This window comes from Globicephala melas, chromosome 11 (genome assembly GCF_963455315.2).
Source record: "Globicephala melas chromosome 11, mGloMel1.2, whole genome shotgun sequence".
Lineage (NCBI taxonomy): Eukaryota > Metazoa > Chordata > Mammalia > Artiodactyla > Delphinidae > Globicephala > Globicephala melas.
This window is the reverse complement of record NC_083324.2, coordinates 81,457,692-81,479,424: the sequence shown is the minus strand read 5'-3', so window position 1 is coordinate 81,479,424 and position 21,733 is coordinate 81,457,692. Positions and strand designations below refer to the sequence as shown.

General features: G+C 40.1%; 4 non-coding genes across 4 annotated transcripts; 2 read left to right on the top strand and 2 right to left on the bottom strand.

Annotated features, from left to right (window-relative positions):
* Nucleotides 1-9,865: 9,865 nt before the first annotated feature.
* TRNAV-UAC (transfer RNA valine (anticodon UAC)) lies at nt 9,866-9,938 on the bottom strand. The gene has a single exon. It is a non-coding gene; the product is annotated as a tRNA-Val (tRNA).
* A 4,244-nt stretch (nt 9,939-14,182) lies between these two features.
* Nucleotides 14,183-14,256, top strand: TRNAT-AGU (transfer RNA threonine (anticodon AGU)). Its single transcript has one exon. It is a non-coding gene; the product is annotated as a tRNA-Thr (tRNA).
* A 2,942-nt stretch (nt 14,257-17,198) lies between these two features.
* TRNAI-AAU (transfer RNA isoleucine (anticodon AAU)) lies at nt 17,199-17,272 on the bottom strand. The gene has a single exon. It is a non-coding gene; the product is annotated as a tRNA-Ile (tRNA).
* Nucleotides 17,273-20,665: 3,393 nt separating this feature from the next.
* On the top strand, nt 20,666-20,738 carry TRNAV-CAC (transfer RNA valine (anticodon CAC)). The gene has a single exon. It is a non-coding gene; the product is annotated as a tRNA-Val (tRNA).
* The last annotated feature ends 995 nt before the right edge of the window (nt 20,739-21,733 follow it).

The following is a 21,733-nucleotide window of genomic DNA, read 5'->3' as shown; positions in this document are numbered from 1 at the left end:
GACATACATTAACATGAATATAAATATCAGTGTTGAGTAATGTCTGTGATGGTATTTGTAAAACTGACTTTAGCATACATAGTTTCTTTACCTTCATCGGGGAATTTAAAAGGGATGTGTTTTCTTTTTAGAGAAATGAGAAAACTTACTTTCTAAAAACCTTTACTAATTTCATATACTCCTGTAAGAGTTTTAGACGCCACAATCACTGCAAATGGAAGGTGATATAAAACAATAAGGAATAAGAGAGAATCTTCCACTGGCCTTTTCTCTGTCCTCCAGATCCAGTAATCACTTCACTTATCCAATCCTGGGTTCCAGTTTTGTACCATAATGTGAAGGCTTCAAAGTGAATAGTTGAGGCCCCAAAAGAGAAGAGAATGAGGCTTTAAAGAAAACATGGAAGAGATATTCAGTACAGACCATTTATGGGCTACATATGTAACATGAAGGCACTTGAGGTGGGTATCGTTCCAGTTACAATTTAGAAAAGAAATGCTATGGGACTGAATGTTTGAGCCCCCTGCCCCCCTTTCATATATTGAAATCCTAACCCCGCAATGTGATGGTATTTGTTGGTGGGGGCTTGGGAGGTAAATGGCTTTAGATGAGGTCATGAAGGTAGAATCCTCATGGTGGGATTAGCACTCTTGTAAGAAGAAGAAGAGACCAGAGCTCCCCACCCACTCCTGGAGCCCACAAAGAAGAAATCACATGAGCACACAGAGAGGTGGCAGCACCTGCAAACCAGGAAGCAGGTCTTCACCAGACATGGAATCTGTTGGCACCTTGCTCTTGGACTTCCCAGATTCCAGAACTATGAGAAATAAATGTTTGTTGTTTAAGCCACCCATCCTATAATATTTGTCATAGCAGCCCCAACTGAGTAAGACAAGAAAGCACAATGTAATTTATTCAATCAGATTCTCAATTTGTAAGAGATAAAGCTATAAATCAAGATATTAGCTACCTCAACACAGAACCCACACATAACTGCCTTCTTTTAACTATCTGGTCTTATACACTTTGGTCTAAGGTATGAGTAGGAATGTTAAAGCGAGATGTTGAAAAATTTGTACATGGACAATTTTGCAATCATTGATTGGTTGGGGAAAGAGATTGACTGATATCCACAGGATAGATCATCATTTCTACCCCATTCTTAAGAGCCTCCTTCATGGTGGAAGCCCTCTGGTGGTCATTTTGGGGTAACTCATATACTGACTGTGTCCTTGTACATTACACTCCACAAGACCTTCATGATAATAATTTTCTAGTCATGTTTTCCATGTCCTTGATTAGCTGGATAACTCACCAGTCACTGTCTATAAATTAGTAAAGATACATATCGACTCGCTTTTCCTGCATCAGGCCAGATTCCCTACCATAAGAAGTGGACAACCAGATGCACCACCCAATATTCTGCTGACAGGGGGATTTCTTTTCACTACTCTCTCTCAAGACCTCCCATCTCTAAGTGGAAGCATAACTTGTAGCGCACAGCTATCCAATTCTACTAGTGCTAAAATGCTCTGCAAAGCCGCTCTAACAGGGCCATGTTGTTAATCCTTTGTTAACTGGTCATAGGGGGTTTACCAAGAGGTTATAAAAAAGAGTTGAAGGAGAGGTAGCAAAGCAATAGAAACAGCACAGGAGTCTGAGCATTATACATCTTGCTCAGGCCATCACAGATCTGGTCTTGTCTATAGAATTTCATTTTAAAATGAAATGCTACTGTGATATCCATCTTTATAATTTGGTAGATCATAGGACACCCAGTTCCTGGTGAATATTTTGGGGCGCATATTTGCTTTATGTCCCACTGTCAGGCATTCAGTAATTAAAATGGCTCAGTAGATGCTAGAAGCTACTTTTCAAATAAATAATAGTTGCCATCAGAGTAAGACTTGGCCTTATTCTAAATCCCCAGGTGTGATACTCTTCATGAGTTTTGCAAGAGTCTCCTTAGAGCGTTTCTGTCTGCCATGCATAACTCCAGACCAATGACTCTTATGCATCATAAAGCCTAAGTGGCAGGAAATGGGGCCTACTGAAAACCAGCAGGCTTACAAACTATCTGATAGCTGGTGAGGGGAGCATATCCAGATACGGTACATGTCACTTTGGGGAAATAATAATGTTAGTAGCTCAAAGGGTAGCAAGAGAACATTTCAGATGAAAGAAATAAAAGCTGGTAGGAAAGATCCTACAGAGGTTATTATTATTATTACTATTACTATTATTATTTGGCCACACCACATGGCATCTTAGTTCCCCAACCAGGGATTGAACCTGGGCCCAAGGCAGTGAAAGCATGGAGTCCTAACCATTGAACAATCAGGGAACTCCCCCTACAGAGATTTTTTAAAAATAATATAGGAAAGAGAGGGAAGGGTTGCTGGAGCTATGCCCCTGAGTAAGAGAGAATTTTAAATTTATTTTTAATAGAAAATTTAGGAAAGTTGGAAGTAGAAAAGTCCATGGCATTGATAAACATAGAGCTAGCAGGTTGGATTAGGCCACCCTGTCTCTTATCCTACTCAGAATCACTGTAGTAAAAGTGTCAGGCAAAATCCTCAGAAAGGCTTTCAAAAATAAAAAGCACAAGAAGAGAGGCCATTTTCTAGGCCTGTGCCACACCAAGGACTAACACACAGGATTGGCTTTTCTCTCTTCTTATAGAGAAGCACATGCAAATCAGTCCAATTGCCAAAACACCCCAGCAGAAAATGCAGAAAAGCACTTGTGTCCATAAATTGGGTGCTTTCTAAATAGGGTGAGAGGAAGTCCCTGAGGGAAAGAAAGGAAGGAGAAGTCCAACTCAAACAGGCCTGAGACAAAAGCAGCCTGCATTCCCTGTACAGGCAGCATTTCCTTTCCTTCAGCTAAACTGAGCTCATTTCCTTGAGACAGAAAATCCCTAGCTCTCTTCCCTGATCAAATTAATACTGGGAAGCAGGTAATTCTTCAGCAAACCTGCCAGTAATTAGGGTGGCTTTGTGTGATCTAGAAGAAAGGAGATAAAGAAAACCTCAGAAAATTAAAGACATCATTTTGGCTCTGCTGAGAAGCTTTATATGGTCAGCTGCTGAGGTAATTCTGAACTCCTTTGCCTTCATTTTCTAACGATATTTCCTACCCACAGCCTCTGCACACAATAAAGCCATTTGCCTGGCCACATACTGTTGGGAGAAGTTGCCTCCATAAAGGATTGGACTGGAATCTCTGTGCATTCATTCATTCATTGTGCGCCCGAGCAATATTCGTAAAGAGCTTACTAAATGTGGAAGCCTGGCGATAGACTAGTGAACACGACAGTTATCTCCTCTTGGAGCACAGTTGGGGAGGGGACGGAGGGAGGGAGGAGACTGACATTAATTTAAAATAACTCCAGTAACTAACACATCATAAGAAACTGATATGGGGACACTGACAGAAAAATTTAAAAAGGGTCATGGAACAGAGAAAATAAATTTGACTTAGACGGAGAGGAATGTGTTGTGTGGAGAGGGGAGCTCAGGAAAAGCTTCCCCAGTGAATTCAGTGGAGAGCTGAAGCATGAATGGAATTTAACCAGGTAAAGAGAAGAAAGGAAATCATTCTGTACCAAGGAAAGAGCATGTCCAGGACCCTGACTCTACAGTGCGCAGGCAGAGTTGTCTGTGACGGGGTGCGGGCGGCCCGTAGAGCTTCCAGGCCATACAAGACGTACTGTTCCCTCTCCCCATCGGGCAACTGGCAAAACTGGGAGAAACAAGTTTCAGTGAGATGTAAGCACTCTGAGACACTGAACATTTTCTCAGTTGGGCAGGCTGAGTCCAGGGGCGCGCCAGATTCACAGGTGTATGGGTCAGGATGGAGCCATATCCCTTCCTTTGAACTCACTTTTGGAACCTGATACGATGCCAGATTCTATGCCAAGCACCTGGAGATTCTGACCAGTTTGGCCAAAAGTGGGACCCAGTAAGGTTCAATTCAAAGCAACACCCTCTCCATTCTATCGCTGGAGGTCTGAGGACCACGCTTTTTAAAACTAAGCAAGAGACCTGCATGGGCTGGAAGTGGAAGTGAGAATAGTCAGTCCGCAAGTGTTAGCAACCCCAGAGAGAAGCCATCATGTTTGGAAAATTCCATGTAGTGAAAGTTAATTTTATTCCTTTTGGTTTGTTTGCCAGGAGCAACATACTGTATTAGCAAGTGGAGGAGCAGAATAGGGCAATAAACTGAGAAGGCATTTCTAAATAAAGACGGAAAACAAAGTGTATGTTTCTTTAGATGACAGAAATAGACGTTCCTGAGAAAAGAGCAGAGGTAGAGCTCTAAAGTGGATGCTTCCTGGTGCTGTGCTGTGATCATATAGTGGTTAGTTCTCTGCGTTGTGGCTGCAGTAAGCTCGGTTCGAATCTGAGTCACAGCAGGATCTTTATTCCTCATATGTGCATCACCGATTTTTTTCAACACTGCCATGGAGACAGCCTCTCTAAAACCTTTGCAAAATTGAAGACAAATGTTCAGCATCCTGCCCCCACTGGCCAGCCAAACAGAAAGTATCCATGGTTTTGGGGGGTTTTTATGTTTTTTGGGTTTTTTTCTCCAATTCTTCTCTTCCCAACCATACCCATGTCCAACACTCCTGTTGGCATTGGCTGGAAGTCCCAATGAAGAAGTTGAGGTAATAACAATAAAAATAGAAAACTTTTCCTTTTAAACACGATGAAATGACCGTTTAAATGCAGATCCGGTTTATTGTGGCAATCTTTTCTTGCACACAAAGGACTGATTATGACTCACACATTTCTATTTTTCTTCTTTTGGATGCATTTTATTGTTTTTTGATTTTTATTTTAGCATAGTTGATTTACAATGTTGTGTTAGTTTCTCCTGTACAGCAAAGTGAATCAGTTATACATATACATATATCCACTCTTTTTAAGATTCTTCTCCCATATAGGTCATTACAGAGTATTGAGTAGAGTTCCCTGTGCTGTGTATACAGTAGGTCCTTATTAGTTATCTATTTTATATATAGTAGGGTGTATAAGTATCGTGGTTAGGTCAGTGCTGAGAAACTAAACTTTGATAATCTGGGAAAAATTAGAGGAACTTTTAGGGGGTGGGATCATGACTCAGAAGAATAGCCACTATCTCTAGCCTCTTCAGTTTCTTGAGTGAGTTAGAAAGAGGCAAGTGGACGGGGTAAGGTGGGAGTGGAAGAGCGTTGGTCTGAAATGGGGAGGTGGCTGGAAAGCAAAGCAGTAGATGCTACCTGGGGACCACAGTGAGATGACTAAAAAGAAGCAGCTCCCCAGAGGAGCGGTGACTTCACTTCTCATAGCACAGCGCTCTGAGATACACAGGCGCCTCATCTCCCTGGGCCTTATAAATTTTCAGTGCTCAAAAAAATACTGTCTTCTGTCTTCTTTCTCATATTTTTAGCAGCTTATTAGAAGTTTCAGCGTGAAGGTATCTTCTTCGATTTCCTAAAGCCTTCCCTTCATAGGGCTAAAATAGCCCCCACTTCTTACCCAAGTGTCCACCTGACACGGATTCTGAAACTCGACCCAACAAAGCTTCAGAGATATTGTAATTAAGCTGAAATGTCTTATATTTTCAGTGTCATCCCTTCAGCAGCCCAGGTTTGAGGCTGCTTCCCAGTAGTCTAACAATATTCACAATGACCATCCATGTTCATCTGGATCACATCTACTTCAATTTTCTCTTTTGTGTGTGTTATTTCTACTCAATTTTATAAGGGTGAGTTCAGGGATCAAGTATGTATTAACCCAGACTGGCTCCTATCAATTTTTTTTTCCCACCAGTGAGTGAGGAAACTCAGATTTAGAACAGAGACAAACATCTTGATCTTTCAATTCTCTAGAACATACTCTCTCCAACAGTTATTGGCCTGAGTAGCGGAAATGCATGTACTATGGCCCAGAGGCTACTTCTTGGTAAGAGGGTTAGGGTCCTAAATCTGGCACAGAATTAACTTGTAGTGCCAGGCTAGTAATGGGTTACAGAAGACCTACACTTGGTGATTTGCTCAGAAAGTAGAGAGCTTGCTTGGCATGCACCACGTGATACTTAGTGCCAATACATTTCTACTAGACATGTCAGTTTCTCTGGTTCACAGTTATATTGTGTAGCTTTGCATGACATCACTAGCAAATCTGATATAAACTGACCAGGGGAATTATAAGATTAAAAATTTGTATTTTCCAGGTGTCCTTTTATGATTGCTTGAATATTGGTTGGGAACATCATTCACAACCTGCCAATGACATTTGCAGAGGGAAAACTGCCCTCCTCTACCTATGGCACTCGTGGTCTGCTTTTTAATTTCTCTGTGCCTCATCCTCCTCATCTTTCAACGGAAGTTAATGAGAGTTACCACTTTCTACAATTGTTCTAAAGATTTAAGGACATAATATGCATGGGGCACTAGCTGTGAGGTACAAACCAAAAACATGACAAAATAACCCATTGTTGTTATTGTTAAATAAGTAAATAAATAGGATTGCTATCTGTGCCTTTGTAGTAGTAATGTAAACACTGATACTGAACTCAGCGTCTACTTAAAGTGACTACAGTCCTCAGCTATTTTGAAGGTGATAAGCTAATTCCAGCCATGGCTGGAAGAGTTTTGTCTGTCCTCAGAATTAAGGTTCACTTCAAGATTTCACCTAGGCTATTTATTAGCCCCATGCCTGCCAAAATGTTTGCCATAGGGCTTCCCTGGTGGCGCAGTGGTTGAGAGTCCGCCTGCTGATGCAGGGGACACGGGTTCGTGACCCGGTCCGGGAGAATCCCACTTGCCGCGGAGGGGCTGGGCCCGTGAGCCATGGCTGCTGAGCCTACGTGTCCGGAGCCTGTGCTCCGCAACGGGAGAGGCCACAACAGTGAGAGGCCCGCGTACCGCAAAAAAAAAAAAAAAAAAAAAGTTTGCCATAGTGTTACCAAGGCTGTTTCCCCAGAATCATACCCCTGCCCCCTCCCTCGAATAGAAACCAACTACTCTTATCTAAGTTTCAGGAGGAAGCTGCAAAGAGAAAAAAATACAAGAACTGGTTAGAACCAACTACACGCAAGATGGCGGAAGATTTGACTTCCAGTAGACCTTGAGCCTCATTATATGTTTATTAGAATACATTAGTATGCTAAATGACACACCCACCAGCACCTTGACAGTTGACAGTTACCATGACAACAATGGGACAAGCTCGTACAAGCACTGAAAAGGAGGATTGCATCAGTTCTGGGCCTAAACCACACCGGTGTTCTCAGATGAGTCATGAATATTCCACCCACTCTTTCCAATTCCCTCCCTTCTATCTCCATTCTCCTATATAAGTATTTGTTTCATTATTTGCCTTGTTCTATATTGTGCTATCTATTCTGTTCCATTGGTTTATTTATCTATCTCTGCAAAAATACCACACATATTAATCACTATCCTTTAAAATACATCTGACGTTAGAAAAGAAAGCACCACTAACATTCTTTTCTTCTCTTTTAAATTAATTTAGTTTGCTAAAGCTCTCTAGTTCTTCCAAGTATTAGAATCTGTTGGAATTTTGATTGAAATCTCATTGTATATATATAATTTTAAAGAAATTTTGTATTTTTATTTTATAGAACTTTTGCTCTCATTAATATGTTGTATCACTGCATTTATTTAGGTAGTTTTTTATCTTTCCATAATATTTTATAACTTTCCCTGTGAAAGTACTGTACATAATTTGTCAGATTTATTCTTAGGTATAATTTTTAAAACCTTATTTTCTATGTATTTCTGAATTAAAATTATGAACAGTTATCTAGCAAATGTGCTAAACTCATTTATTGATTTTAAACATTTATTGATTCTCCAGTTTTCTCTGTAGATATCATCTGCAACTAATGATTACTTATTTATTCCTTTTCACTCCTTATACATATTTTCTAATTTTAAACCAGCATAACGAACTATTATTACTCCTCCCACATGGAATAAGTAATCATATTTTTATTTGCACAATTTTCAATAGGTCTTATTAGTTCAACCCCAAATCCATCCACCAGTTATTTAAATCTCTTTTCAGGGTGTTTATCCACATCCAGGTTTCTCTCAACTTCATCTCCTTGAAGAATTCTTCCCCAAACGTTTCTGAACTCTTACAGTCTGGTCTTGCTTCCCTTAACACTCCACATATATGATATTCCCGTCATCCTGGACTATCCCTTCACTTATCTCCTATGTTGCACTTGCATCTCATACTTTCTGTATCCCAAGTCTTCCTACTTCTTAACCCACACTTTCATTTTGGTAGAACGTATCCTCCCATGGATCCCAAGAAAGGAAGTACTGAAGGTAAATTGTACAAGGCAGTGTATATTTGAAAATATACAAATATATTTGTATATATATCTCTTTTACACTCATACTTGATGGATACTTGGGTTTCATATCGGATTCTAGGGTGGATTTCATTTTCTTTCAGATTTGAATCCATTGCTTTATTGTCATCTAGCTTCTGGTGCCAATTTTGAAAAGTCAGCTACTCTGTTAATTTATCCTTTCTGTGACTTTTCAAAAATTCTTTTTACTGACTACTCAGTGATCCCTGCCTGTCTAGATTTTTTTTAGTGTTGTGATATGTACCTAATTTTTTGAGGTTTATCATCCTTGCATTTTCCCTATTCTTTATATCAGGAAGTAATACTACTTAGATATTGCACATCCTAGAATTTTCCTCTAATAAACTTATTATTTTCTCTGTATCACTAACTTTTTTGCTTGATATTCCAGGATATTATCACACTTTATGATCTATTTATTAAATTTTCATTTCTGATAATATATTTTTATCTTACAAAAGCCTCTTTCCTTGTATAAATACACTTATCTTTATTTCAGTATTCAGTGTTGTCTCCCATCTCTCTGAGTATATTAATATTGGTTTATTCTCAGCATTGTTCTACCTATGTAGCCTTTGTCCATAAGTTGCTTTTTGTTTCTGTTTTTGTTATATTTCTTTAATACATTCTTCAGAAATATCATGATTCTGACTTTCTATTCGTGGTTTAGAGCAGGATATGTGAAAGTCTATTGCCAGCTCTGACCCGTTGGACGGTGCTTGCTTATTTTGAGTGGAAGTAGAGTCGAAGAGGGTTGGGAAGATCACTGGGTAAGGTCAAGGTTTTCATAGATGTCTCTTGTCTTTAGTCTGGAACCTCAGCCATCAAACACATCAAATGCCTCTCAGGACAGCGATCTCTGTTTTATCCTTTTAGGAGCATAAACCTGGAGCCTTCTTCCTGAGACTTCCAGGCAGGAGCTAGGAGAGCTTGACTTTCTAGGAGAGAAAACCTGAGTCCTCTGAGGAATTGAGAAATGCTGGAGGGGTCAGCGTCTGTTGAGCCCCGTCCACACATTTCTTTGGCACTGTTCCCAATCTGAGGCCCAGGTTACACCCTTTTGACCTAAAATCGGATCCTCGCCCCTCCGCCCAGTTTTACAATTTTAGAAATTCTTGCTGATTAGGCTCTCTCACTCTTGAGGTGAGAAAATGTTTATTGTCCCCAGCGCTCAGGCCTCATTGAAATCTATTTCTGCTTGACTTTTATGATGACTGGAGATAACAGAAGTAACAAGACTATTTTTTGGTGACAACCCGATGCTCCACACTGCCTCAGAGAGCTAAGCAGTGTATGAAAGTGGAGCTCCCAAAGAAAAGTCGGGAGAGAATCTGCAATTCTGTTACATAAGCAGCTCTCAGAAGCCTAATCTACAAAAACAAAAACGAAAGCGAAAAGCCCACTGTGTTAGCCTTGGAGTGAGAGAAGGAAAAGGAAGAAAAAAAAAAAAAAAAAGTTGTTTACTAGTTGGTTCCACTGGGGATCGAACCCAGGACCTTCTGCGTGTAAAGCAGACGTGCTAACCACTACACTATGGAACCACAAGTGTTCAGATTTCCTGTCCCCAGACACAAAAGTTTCTAGAAAAATACATCAGAAAATACAGCTATTTGATTCAAAGATAGATGACTTGGAACACAGGAATTTTTGGAGCTTAATTACATTTCTAGTGCATCTCACTCACACACAAGCTTGAAATATGTCCTCAAGTTGCATCATCTGTGAACACATGATTCTTGATTTGTGCCCGTTTGAACACTTCTAATCTATATTTGTCCAGTCACTCAAAGAGTATTTATTTTGAGCTATGTGCCAAGCACTTGTCGAAGTGCTGCAGATGGAGAAGTGCAACAATTAAAACCCCTGTGTGTACGCATCTTTTGCTGTAGTTCCTAGCAAATAACCGGGGCTGAATAAACATATCTTTATTTCAAGGGAATTATAAAAGAAGTTAGCAGCACTCACATGACCTCCCTTTTTTTTGCAGCTGGGTTAGAGCTGGCCAGTTGGGGACTGTTCATAAGTTAAACTTGGGATATTTGTGCATTAAGATGGGATGCAAAAAAAATGTTTTCAATTGTAGGGGTTCAGAGCATGCCACCCCAAAATATGCCTCTCTGGTATGTTGATTATCTTAAGCTAAAGACACTTGAAAAACAGCAGATGCAAGAAGGGCACTCTTACCTTCCTTTTTCTTTCCAAAAGCAGGAGATAAAATACCCATATGCCCTCTCTGTACCAGAGGAAGGAAGCATTCTTATCACCAGAGACTGGGGAGTCCAAGCAGAGAGAAATCTGTACCAAGAAACCTCCTTAAACTAACCCTTATCTTCCTAGTCCCTTTTCCACATAATTGCCCTAGTCCAAACCCTTTCGTCTTGGCACGTTTTCACAACGTTTGTCCAACCTAGTCCATAAGCGTTGGGCTCGGATTGCTTCTTTGAGTCTTCATTTTTCTTGTGAGGGCTCCCACGTACATGTAAAACTTAATAAAAATTTGTATGTTTTTCTCCTGTTAATCTGTTTTATGCTAGCTTACTTCTCAGTAAGAAGTAAGAAACCCTAAGAATAGAGGAGAAATTTTACTTCCCGTTCACAATCTCTCTCTCTTCCCTCCCTCCTTCCTTGTGATATAATATTGATCCAACACATCTCCTTCAAACTCTGGGCCCTGATTTCCAGAGCCTTGTTGAAGAGTTGGGAGCCTTTTGGAAATCGAGTCACTGGTGAGGGCCACCAGACTGAGGAGGTTGTTTGCAGGTCACATAATCCTAGTTGTTCAAGGTCTTCTCAGCTTTCATTTCTCTTTAGAATCAATTTACTTAAAAACTGATGGGCTTGGAGTGGTTATACCAAACTGATGGTAGGCAAGGACCACAGTGGAAAGATTCAACCATGTACCTATTAAACACTGCCTACTTGGATTTTTTTTCTATGCTCTGGAGGTAAGGGGTAGGATTATAGGAGAGCGAAAAATAACCAAATAGCCTGAGCACAAAAGAGAAACTCATAAGTTTTCTGGAACAAACGTGAGGGGTTTCCAGTTCTTATCGAAAAGGACAAATTAGAAAATAAGTTCATGTGCCAGAAGCAAGGATTGAACCCAAGCAGATATGCAATTTATAAACTTTAGTTTCAAAACTTTTCCACTCACCAATCACAGCAACATAAGATTCTTGTTCTCATATCTTTTTTATAAGAAACCAAAAAGTATTTGTTTACAATCTGGGGAGTCTAGGATTGACCTCATAGGTCCATGAAACATTGGCCCAGGCTTACAAGAATATAAACAAAAAACAAATCTTTGGAAGGTTCTTTGATGGGAAATTCATAAAACATAATTCAAACAATTATTTTCATTAAATTTACTATTTATGTGCTATGACTTGTGCTGGGTTGTTAGACTCTCCCTGACCTTGCAGACATATATTTTAACAGAAAAAGCACCCAATTTTACTAAATACATAATTTCATGAAAATGTGAGGAGGCTAAGTAAAGGAAGTGTAGGATGCTACATGAGCACCAACACATCCTGGAGACCCTTACTAAACCAAAACTTAGTTCACTAGAAGACACAACCCCAATAGACTATCATATAAAAACCCAGTACACTTCTCTAGATATTTAGACAGATCATGTCTCAAACATAAAAAAGAAACTCTATACTTTTTAAAAGACAGAATATTTTTTAACCTAGTAGCAGAGAAAGACCCTTAAGCATAACCTCAAAAGTACAAACCAGTAGGGGAAAAAACGATAACTCCTTAATAAAATCAAGGCTCTGCCATGAAGTTCTGTCAAAGTCAACAGACAGGTAACATAACAGTAGACAATACTGCAAGGTCTAAAATTCACAATAGCCTAATGACTAAAATATACAATGTACCCCAGCTATATCAACATGAAAAATACACCAACCTCTATACGAATATGGACAAATGATAAGAAAAGTATCAGTGTACATAAGATGCAATTCGAATGACTAACAAACATATAGACAGATGCTCAAAATCTTTAGAAAACATAAATAAAATTTTAAAGAAAACAATGATGAGATTTATCACTCTACACATATTAGATTACAGAGTAGAAAGCTGAATAATGTTAAGCCTGGGCAGGGATAAAGGGATATGCAGTGCTGGTGGGAGTGTAGACTGACAAAAATAAGCTGGGATTAATTAGTATACATATATATATACACTAATCAGTGTGTATATATATATATATATATATACACACATACACATATATATACACACTCGCACAAGTACATAAAGGGAGATGGATGAGGAAGTGATGTTATATGGAGTGGGGGGACAATAGAGGCAACCTGTGAGCGCATCACTGGGACAGAAGAGAGGAAATGCAGTGCCCATTATGGGATCTTACATAGCAATTAGAAGCAATGATTTAAGTGCACACAGAGCAACTTTGATGGATCTTAAAGTCATAATGTTCTTTTAAAGGCATAAGAATATATATCATTTATATAAATTTATAATATATGTGCACAAAACAAAAATGTCAATTTTGCAAATATATATATATGATCAAAGTGATACACAATAAACGAATTAGAAAAGTTGTTTATGTAAGGAGAGGAATGGCAGCAGGACATAGGGACAAAGGGAATGAATAAATCTTGTTGTAAGAAAGGGCAAGTAGATTAGGCACAGGCTAGACAGGCAGGGAAGAGCTGAGGGGTGCCTAGAGGAAATCGGGTGTGTAGCTCTGTCACAGGATCTCCTAAGTGATTTCTGTTTTCTCCAAGGTCTTGCATTTTGTGGATGTTCAGTGAATACATAAACCCTCGTCCTTTCCCATAAAGCACAAGGCACAAGGCGGTTATTTAAACATTTCAGAATGGTGGTCTCATCTATTCTTCCCCCACGCTAAGCTGTATTCGGCCAACATGCCACAACCCCTTCTGCAATCATCAACCTGACCTGGAAACTGAGAAGAGAGGTCATGTGACTCTGCTAAGACGCGCCCTGCATCTTGCCCAAGTTAGAGGCTCCCACGGCATCCTGCGGGAGTTATTTACCACATTGTACCCTAATTTTCTCTTTAATTCTCTGCATCCTCCACTCATTTTTACAACCTATGAAGACAGGAATCAAGTCAGTTTTAACTCAACGGTGCAATGAGCAGAATCTCCTGTGCATCAGAGTGTCCTTATCTTTGCTTGCTTTCTTATGCCAGGTTAGATAAAATAGAAGGAAGCATGATAGTCTTGCTCATGTGCAGTGAATTAGCTCAGAAAGTAGCACCGTGGGCTCTTTAACCTTGCGGTAGCGGAATTAGTGCTTACATCTCTCGTTGTTTGGGGGGGGAGGGTTGGAGGGAGAAATTTTTAAAACTTGCTTTATTTCCCTGCTTCTAGAATACAAATCCTATAGATGAAGAAGTTTTCGTTTGGTTGGTTCTCTGCTTTATCTCCAGTACCTAGAAAACTACCTGAAATACAGTAGTGACCACATTTGTTGACAAACTGAATTAACGGAGAAAAATTTTAAATGTGTTGCAATATCCAATATTTCCTCTAGAGGGAGATAGTCACCATGAAATAGGAATTTCACTCCAATTTAAAATAATTTTTAAAACCTCGCGCTGAAGAATGCATTTTTATTTTTTAATGTTGAAGTTTCTGCTTTAGTGTAGAAATATAGTTCAGAAATACAGGTGCGTTCTCTTTGTCACAAAATCAAGTACGTTTCTGGCAAAATGCTACATTTCAGAGAAAATGTTACAAATGTGATATAACCGAAGCATAGTTTGAGAGGGGGCCCTGTGGCTTAGCTGGTCAAAGCGCCTGTCTAGTAAACAGGAGATCCTGGGTTCGAATCCCAGCGGGGCCTTTCCCTTTCCCTTTCGGTTTTTGTATTTCAACAGTGTAGTTGCCACTAAACATGCTGGAGACGCACTGAGGAATTTATATTACTGGTAAAGTCTGTATTGAATTGTTATTCCAATTGTGGAGAGTCTTCTTCCAGATAATACCTTCACAATATGAAGAGTTGTGATGAAGGGAAAAGTGAATAAGTTTCCTGTAATTGATAGAAAGTGATGGATTTGCTAATGATTGGTATATGAATTGAGCACAAATTATCTTCCAGTACCTGATAGAGAGTAAGATTTCAAATTCTGTCTTGGAAGTTCAGTCTCAGCTCTCTTAAACTGTGACATCCAACATAGTCAGCTAAATGGTGGAGTTTGGTTATCAGTGTCAGGCAAAGAATTAATAAGCCACGACATTTAGTTGGAATCAGACTCATTTTTATTTTTGAGAACAAGAGAGCAATGTCAAATGTAGACCCTCATCGTTTTGGTTTTGTGCAGCCCTAGGAACTGTATTTGTTTGTGCATCAGGAGAACCTACTGAGAGCACAGGGGGAAAATTGGAGCTCAATGACATTTTGAGGAAATAAATCACAAGTAGATTATCACTTTCTTGAATCTTAAGTGACATTGTAGTTTATAGCTAAAATGTACACTGTGTAGCACTGGCCTATACATTGGGCTTTTCCCTTTTATCTAGAGAAATTTCAAAGATTATGACTGGAGTCCCACCAGAGTCACTGTCTTTTCACTTTAGTAGAAATAGTCCTGCACTATGCCTGAAATCCTGTTTATACTTCACTGGAAACCTGGTTTCATTTTCCTCAGTTTATCCATAGAGTTCTTCCCCATCTACTTCCCAAGGAATGTGAGCAAAAAAGGTAGTCATGAAGGGTAGCAGACTATGCCACCCCAAAATATACCACTTTGGCATAAGGACTATTGTGAGCTGAAGACAAATGAGAAGAAGCAGATACAAGAAAAGCTCACTTCACTTTCCCTATTTGCCTATAGAGTGGGACATACAAAGGACATAATACATTTTAAAAGTCCCCCCCCCCCACCAGGAAGGGCAAAGATTAATCCCCAGAGACAACTTTAGACCCTATCAGCCTGGAATCTAAATAACAAATTTTACTAACTAGCCTTTCTGGAGTGAAAGATCTGATGAGAGTTTATAACAAGACTAATGCCACTAACAAGGAATTTTGGAAAAAGAATAGCAAGGAATAACAGAGCCATTCCAAAATAAATTTTAGGCAAAAATCTCTGTAGACATAACAATCAACCATATTTTCAAAGAAGACAGAAAACAGTGCATCTAATTTATAAATGTGAATGAACATAATCTTTACAGAGAAAAAAAATCTTGATACATAACATATAATAATTCTGAGACACAATATGCCATGAATATCCAAACCATGTAATAAGAATATATAAACAATATATCAACAATACCAAGCAGAGAGATTCAATAAGTCTGGAGTAGGTCCTACACATTTATATATTAATAAGGTTTCACAGGTAAGTAATGTAAATCCTCAACTGAAAGCCAGTTGCCTAGATGTTAGATTCAAAGTGTACCAAGTTAACATTCAGAAAGATAACTGAAATTATGGCTCATTGTATTCTACTGATGTTGTCTAATATCAGGCAAAACAACACCAGGACTCTGACAAATAGAAATATGTTATGAACAGTGGGTACTGATAAATCTCTAGGAATTTCCCATTCCTTGAAGGCTGTCAGCTAGTGGTCATTCTCAGTTTCTAGTGAATGTCCACATTCCATGGCTGGTGGCTGCCTTCATCTTCAAAGTTAGCAATAACCTGTCGAGGCCTTCTCATACTTAAAATCTGTAAGTATATTATTTAATATGCAATGAAACAGTGGATGCCCTTTATTAATTAAAAACATTTTTTCAGGCGCTGGCTTTGAGCCAGTCACAGTACTTGACATGAAGGATGCAGCACTGACCAAAGCACAGCAAGGCCTTACCTTCTTGGATTTATTGAGCACTCACTATGTCCCTGGCACTGTGCTTGAGACATTACTTATGTCATTATTTAATCAATATCGTGTATGTCATTTTCAAAGTAACCCCGTACATTTAAACGAGAGAAAGAGTAAAAATATGCTGGGAGTCTGAGGGACAGTGCAAGGGTCGAGGGGAGAAACGGGAGGAGGCTCGTGCTGGGCACACGGAGACCCAGGCGCCAGACTTGAAGAAAAGGACAGACAGGGAGAGTGAGGTACTTAGACTGACAGCGGCCCCAGGGGCTCTTGCCCTCCTATACCCCACTGCGCACCCCGTTTTCATTTTGGATTCAAATCTTAAATCCAACGCTTTTATGATAAACGTTTGAAAAAAATTTAGACGAGCTGTAAATGGCTTCTTAACTTGCAGCACCGAGGTAACGGTCAAATATAACCCAAAGTCTCACCATTGCTCCATTTTACCGCAGAGCATTCGCGGTTGCTGGTCTGAGGCTACGCCACAAGCCTGAGATATTCCCACATTGAGAAGAAGAAAACCGAAATACCACGAGGCATATACTTCAAGAGGAATCGAATCAGCGACCTTGACATTATAAAAACAATAAATACCCTAACCAAGTGAGCAACTTGCCATGAAGAGGAATGATGTTTTTACATTTCAGAAGTATAAACTATATCAAAGCATTATTGCCTGAAGTTTTTTCCAGAATGATGCAAGACATTTTCTCATTCTCCCAGTTTCCTCTTCCCCTAAATACATCCACCTTACCTCATTCAATTTTCTTTAAAAGCTCTCCATCCTGACTCTGGTACTTTATTTCTTTAAAAAGAAATACACACAATCAAATCGTTCAGTGGTAGTGATATTAGGACTGTCTGTAATTGGATGTACGGGTGCAATTTCCACCGGTCATATGGCCTATAGGTAGGACGGGGACAAGAAAATGAACGTGAAGGGTATTGGCCCGTACGGGGATCGAACCCGCGACCTTGGCGTTATTAGCACCACGCTCTAACCAACTGAGCTAACCGGCCACCCCGAGGCACGGGCCTTTACTAACATGTTTTAAAGTTATACCTAATTAAAGTCGGCGGTCTTTGTAAAATGTTTTTAAAAATGTTCTTTTTTCTATCAAAAAGGAAAAGACAAATCCCAGTTGCCTGCACGGATGAACCGTGCTTCTCCCCAGGAAAACTCAGTCTTTCTCAAACCGACCGAGGAAGACTCAGATCAACTACCTCCTTGAAACTATTCCCAGAAGGCCTCGGGAAACGTGAAGCCCCTGCAAGCCTGAGATGGTGGCGGGCGGATCACAGAGCACAGAGCAGGGCTTGGTGGACTCGGCTTCCGCGCACGGGGTGCGGATTCTCGGCTCTTGGAGGTCATACCGGGCGGGTCATCTCTTCCCAGAGGCCTTTAGCCGCTTGGCTTCAGGGTGGTTCCGCAGTCGCCTTTAAGCTAAATCTGTAGCCGTTCGTCCGGAGCGGAGTAAGACAGGGACCTTACGCTGCAATGTCAGCCATAGGCCACTTGGTGGCGCCCGAGTGCAGGGCTGAGGACTGAGGCAAAAGGACTGTGAAGACCGCCCCCCTCCTGAACCTCTGACCCCTCCCCATGACCCCCAGATCACCAAATCTATGACAAGGGAAGTCGAGACCACAGCGAGTCCGGAGTCAGGGCCTTGTTCCGGACCAGGGAGAAACACCGGAATCTGAGAGGAGTAGGGGAACTGAAGCCAAGGTCAGGCAACTCAGAGGAAGGAGTTGGGAAACCTTTGCCCTTTTGAGCCTGCAAGCTCAACCTGCAAGCGGGTGTCAACGATGTCAGGGACCAGTAGAGCAGCGAATTTCTGCTTGCTTTCTTTTCTCTGTTGGACCCTACAACCCTCTCTCTCTCTCTCTTTTTTTTTCTATTTTTTCTGCATCTGAAGTTAATTGACTCGTTTTATATATATATAGTATATCGAGTAAGATTTGAAAGACTATTCGAAAGAGAGCTATTTCTTTTAATGAGGCAAGTTAACTATTCATTTACTTGTTTTACATTATGCAATTTATAAATTTTGTTTTTAATTGTTTAAAAAGCTGTAAGATGGTATTTCTTATCTTTAGTACATTTCTTTAACTTTGTATCAGCATCCACCATATGAACTAGTAGCTGTCTTCATTTTCTTTGTCCTCTAGTAAAAATTCGGTGGAAAGTGTGTGGAAAAACCAATTTTTAAAATTTAATTGTATGTATTTATTTATTTTTATTAAAAAAATTTTTTTACTACAGTACTTTATCTGTAGTCTTTCCCCCTCCCTTTGTGTTTTACTGCCACTCTCCCGGATTTCCAAACCTTGAGAAACCTCTCTCTGCTTAACAGCCAGAATGTCAGCTGTTTGGGTGACTGGGCATTCTCTTTTCTCTCCTGTCGTCCCCCAGGTTTCTTTGGCTGTGAGATCTCTCTCCATTCAGTAAGCCTTGGAGAGATTTCTCTCAGCTCTCCAGTCCTGGCTGTTGGCAGCTGAAACACAAAGTGCTGTTTGCTCTTCGTTTTCCTGCCGTGCTCCCCAACTTCAGAATGTTTTGAACTTGAGAGTGCCTCAGTGGGTATTTCCACTTTCTAGCCTTTTCCCTCACCCCCTTTTGACCTACTCTCCTCATCAGAGACAATCAGAACTGGTTTTGGCTACTTGAAATTCTGTTTGGGTCAAGCAAGCCCACAAGCAAACCTTAAAAATGTCTAAGTTTCTTCTGGTTTCTCCTAATCTGGTCTTCACAGGTTTTTCCTCCTCTGTGCCGCTGCCCATCTGCCAGGAATAAGGACAGCCAGAGGCTTCTTTTCTCCTCTGAAGGCCTCTTTCTAGAATTTAGTTTATGTTGATTCTTTAGTATCCTCAGCTCCTGGTGGGTTCAGAAAATCTACTCCCCTTAAGCTTATGGCTTTGCTTTAGTTAGTAGGTTGAGAGGGACACACACTTGCAACTTCCTACAACTTAACCAAAATGGAACTCAGTGCTTTGTATTTTTAAAATATTTCCAAATGTCTGTGCCAAAAGTACTTTTGTCATTCCTTGAAACTATTTCCTTTAAAATGTATAGCAACAGACTAATCTCTCTCAATAAGGAAATTAACCATGTTGCCAGTTGCTTTTCATATTGTTTCAGGTAATCCTTATATCACATGTCATTTATTCAACTGATATTTTAAAATAGCCAGTTTTGTTCTTATATTGAAGTTGGAAGAAGTGAGATATAATATCCATACGATACCGTGAAAACTTCAAGAAGTGAAACGAGTGACCACCTGCAGGTATGTAGCCAGATTTTACTTAGACTTCCAGGTGATACTGCTGGGCACGTGCAGGGCAAAAGAATGTCACATGGAATTTGGATACATTTCAGAAAGTTACCTCGAATATTGTCCCCTGATTTGACAAATGTTTATTGAGAACTACCAATATAATGGTCCCAAAGCCACACATGATACCTTCCTCATCTTCCCAGAGCTTAAAATCCAATACCACCATGACTTCTGATTAGTTGTCTAACAGTGGAGATGGTCTTCTCCACAGAAGCGGTATCTTCATTTTACTTTAAGAAAGATCTTCTTCAGTCTTTTGCATCTGATGCAGGTGTATTTTCTACACAAATGATTAGGACAGATTAGCAACATATCTGGTGAAAGCACTTATACTATGCGCCATGGAAAACTTCCATATATGGGCACGTATCTTCCATATGTCAGCACATCTGCTTAAACAGAATATCCTGTTTGGAATCCTATCTCTTGCTTTTTGTAATTTTGGAGAATAATATCACCAGCAATGTTGAAGACAGCTTGATAAAGCAGAGATTTTTAGAAGTTAAATGATGGAGAAAATTGTGAACCTGTTGTCAGCTAGGAAATGAGAATCCTGAGGTCAGGAGATGACAGTGGGGTGTTTTGTATAGAAATGCTGAGGTGGAAGGATTCGTTCATATAAAAGACTGCATGAAAAATCACTCCCAGTGGGGCCTCAAAAGGGTACCTTAAATTCTGTCTTGGAAACTGTAGGCTGCAGAATTCTCATTCCGTAACACCAGCATATTATGGAGAGAAGTGGAGTCTGAATGCAAGCATCAGAGCTTTAAAAAACAAACAAAAAAAAGTAAAATAAAACAAACAAACAAACAACAACAAACTCATATCCTTAATTCACCAAAAAAAAAAAAATTCTCCAGGATGCTGCCTTAGCTTTCCAAGCCTGGAATTTATTCAAGAATTGGGATTATGAAAGGTTTTTGTTTTTGTTTTCATAAATGGAGGAAAGGGGAGAGAAATGTTTTGCAACAATGAATATTTCTTCAAAAGGCATGAAGTGAGTAAACACGGGCTATACAGGCAAAACTGAGTATACATACTCAGTTATGTATAAGGGCTGGAGCAACAGTTAGCAGGTGTTTCCGTAGTGTAGTGGTTATCACGTTCGCCTCACACGCGAAAGGTCCCCGGTTCAAAACCGAGCGGAAACAAGTTTTTTTCCCTGATTATCTTATGTACTTCTACTTGATTTCAACTTGCTTATATTAAAAAATAACAAACCCCACAAATCTTCGCACTTACCCTTTGTTTGAAGGAAGAAATTATCCTGAGAGTCCCGCGCCGATGCATGGTTTCGCTGTTCACACGGGGCAATTTTTCCCTTTCTCCCTTCTCTCCTCTGCTGGGTTCCGACGAGGCCTGTGAGGGTCCCTGGGAAAATATCAGAGGAGATGAGCCGGCGCCGCGGAAATGGTTGCTCTCTTCGGAATTTGGATTTCTACGAAAAGAGGCTTCTCCAGGAACTGACCCTGACGGCAGCTTGATCTTGGACCTGATCTGTAGCAGAAAAGTCTCCCAGACTCAAGCCAGTTTTGAATGCAGAGAATTCTGTTTCCCCTTGAGAAAGTCCACCGGCACATTGCCAAAAACGTATAATGTTATTCTTCCTCCTAGCCTTTCCTAAAGGGACCTGCGCTCATGTACCAAAGTGATTGTGCATTAGGGAAAAGGAAAAAATCAGACTTTTCAGGAATTACTAGACAATGGCTCGGAACCGGCATTACTTGCTAGAGATAAAAAACATCATTGCTGTCCGCCAGGCAGTAGGTACTCATGAAAGTCAGGCAACCAATGAAGTTTTGCCTCCTGTCCATTTCACTGTGGACACAGTGGATCCCTGAGCCCACCCTGTGGTTACTTTCCCAATTCCAGAGAGAATCTCTATATCATTTCCATGACTAATGGAGTGAAGGCCAATTAGAGGCCACCAGAAATTCCTCTGTGAAAATAATTACACAAAACACAATACTGTTATTCCTGGACCGATTTTAGAGGTTAGTGCCAACATCAAAAACTTGAAAGATACAGGGACAGAGATTCACCAAATTTCTATTCAACTCACTTACTCAACTGTAGAAGGTAAATGGGTTGTGGAAAATGACAGTTATTGTAGATCTAGTCAAGTGATTATTTCCATTGCATCTGC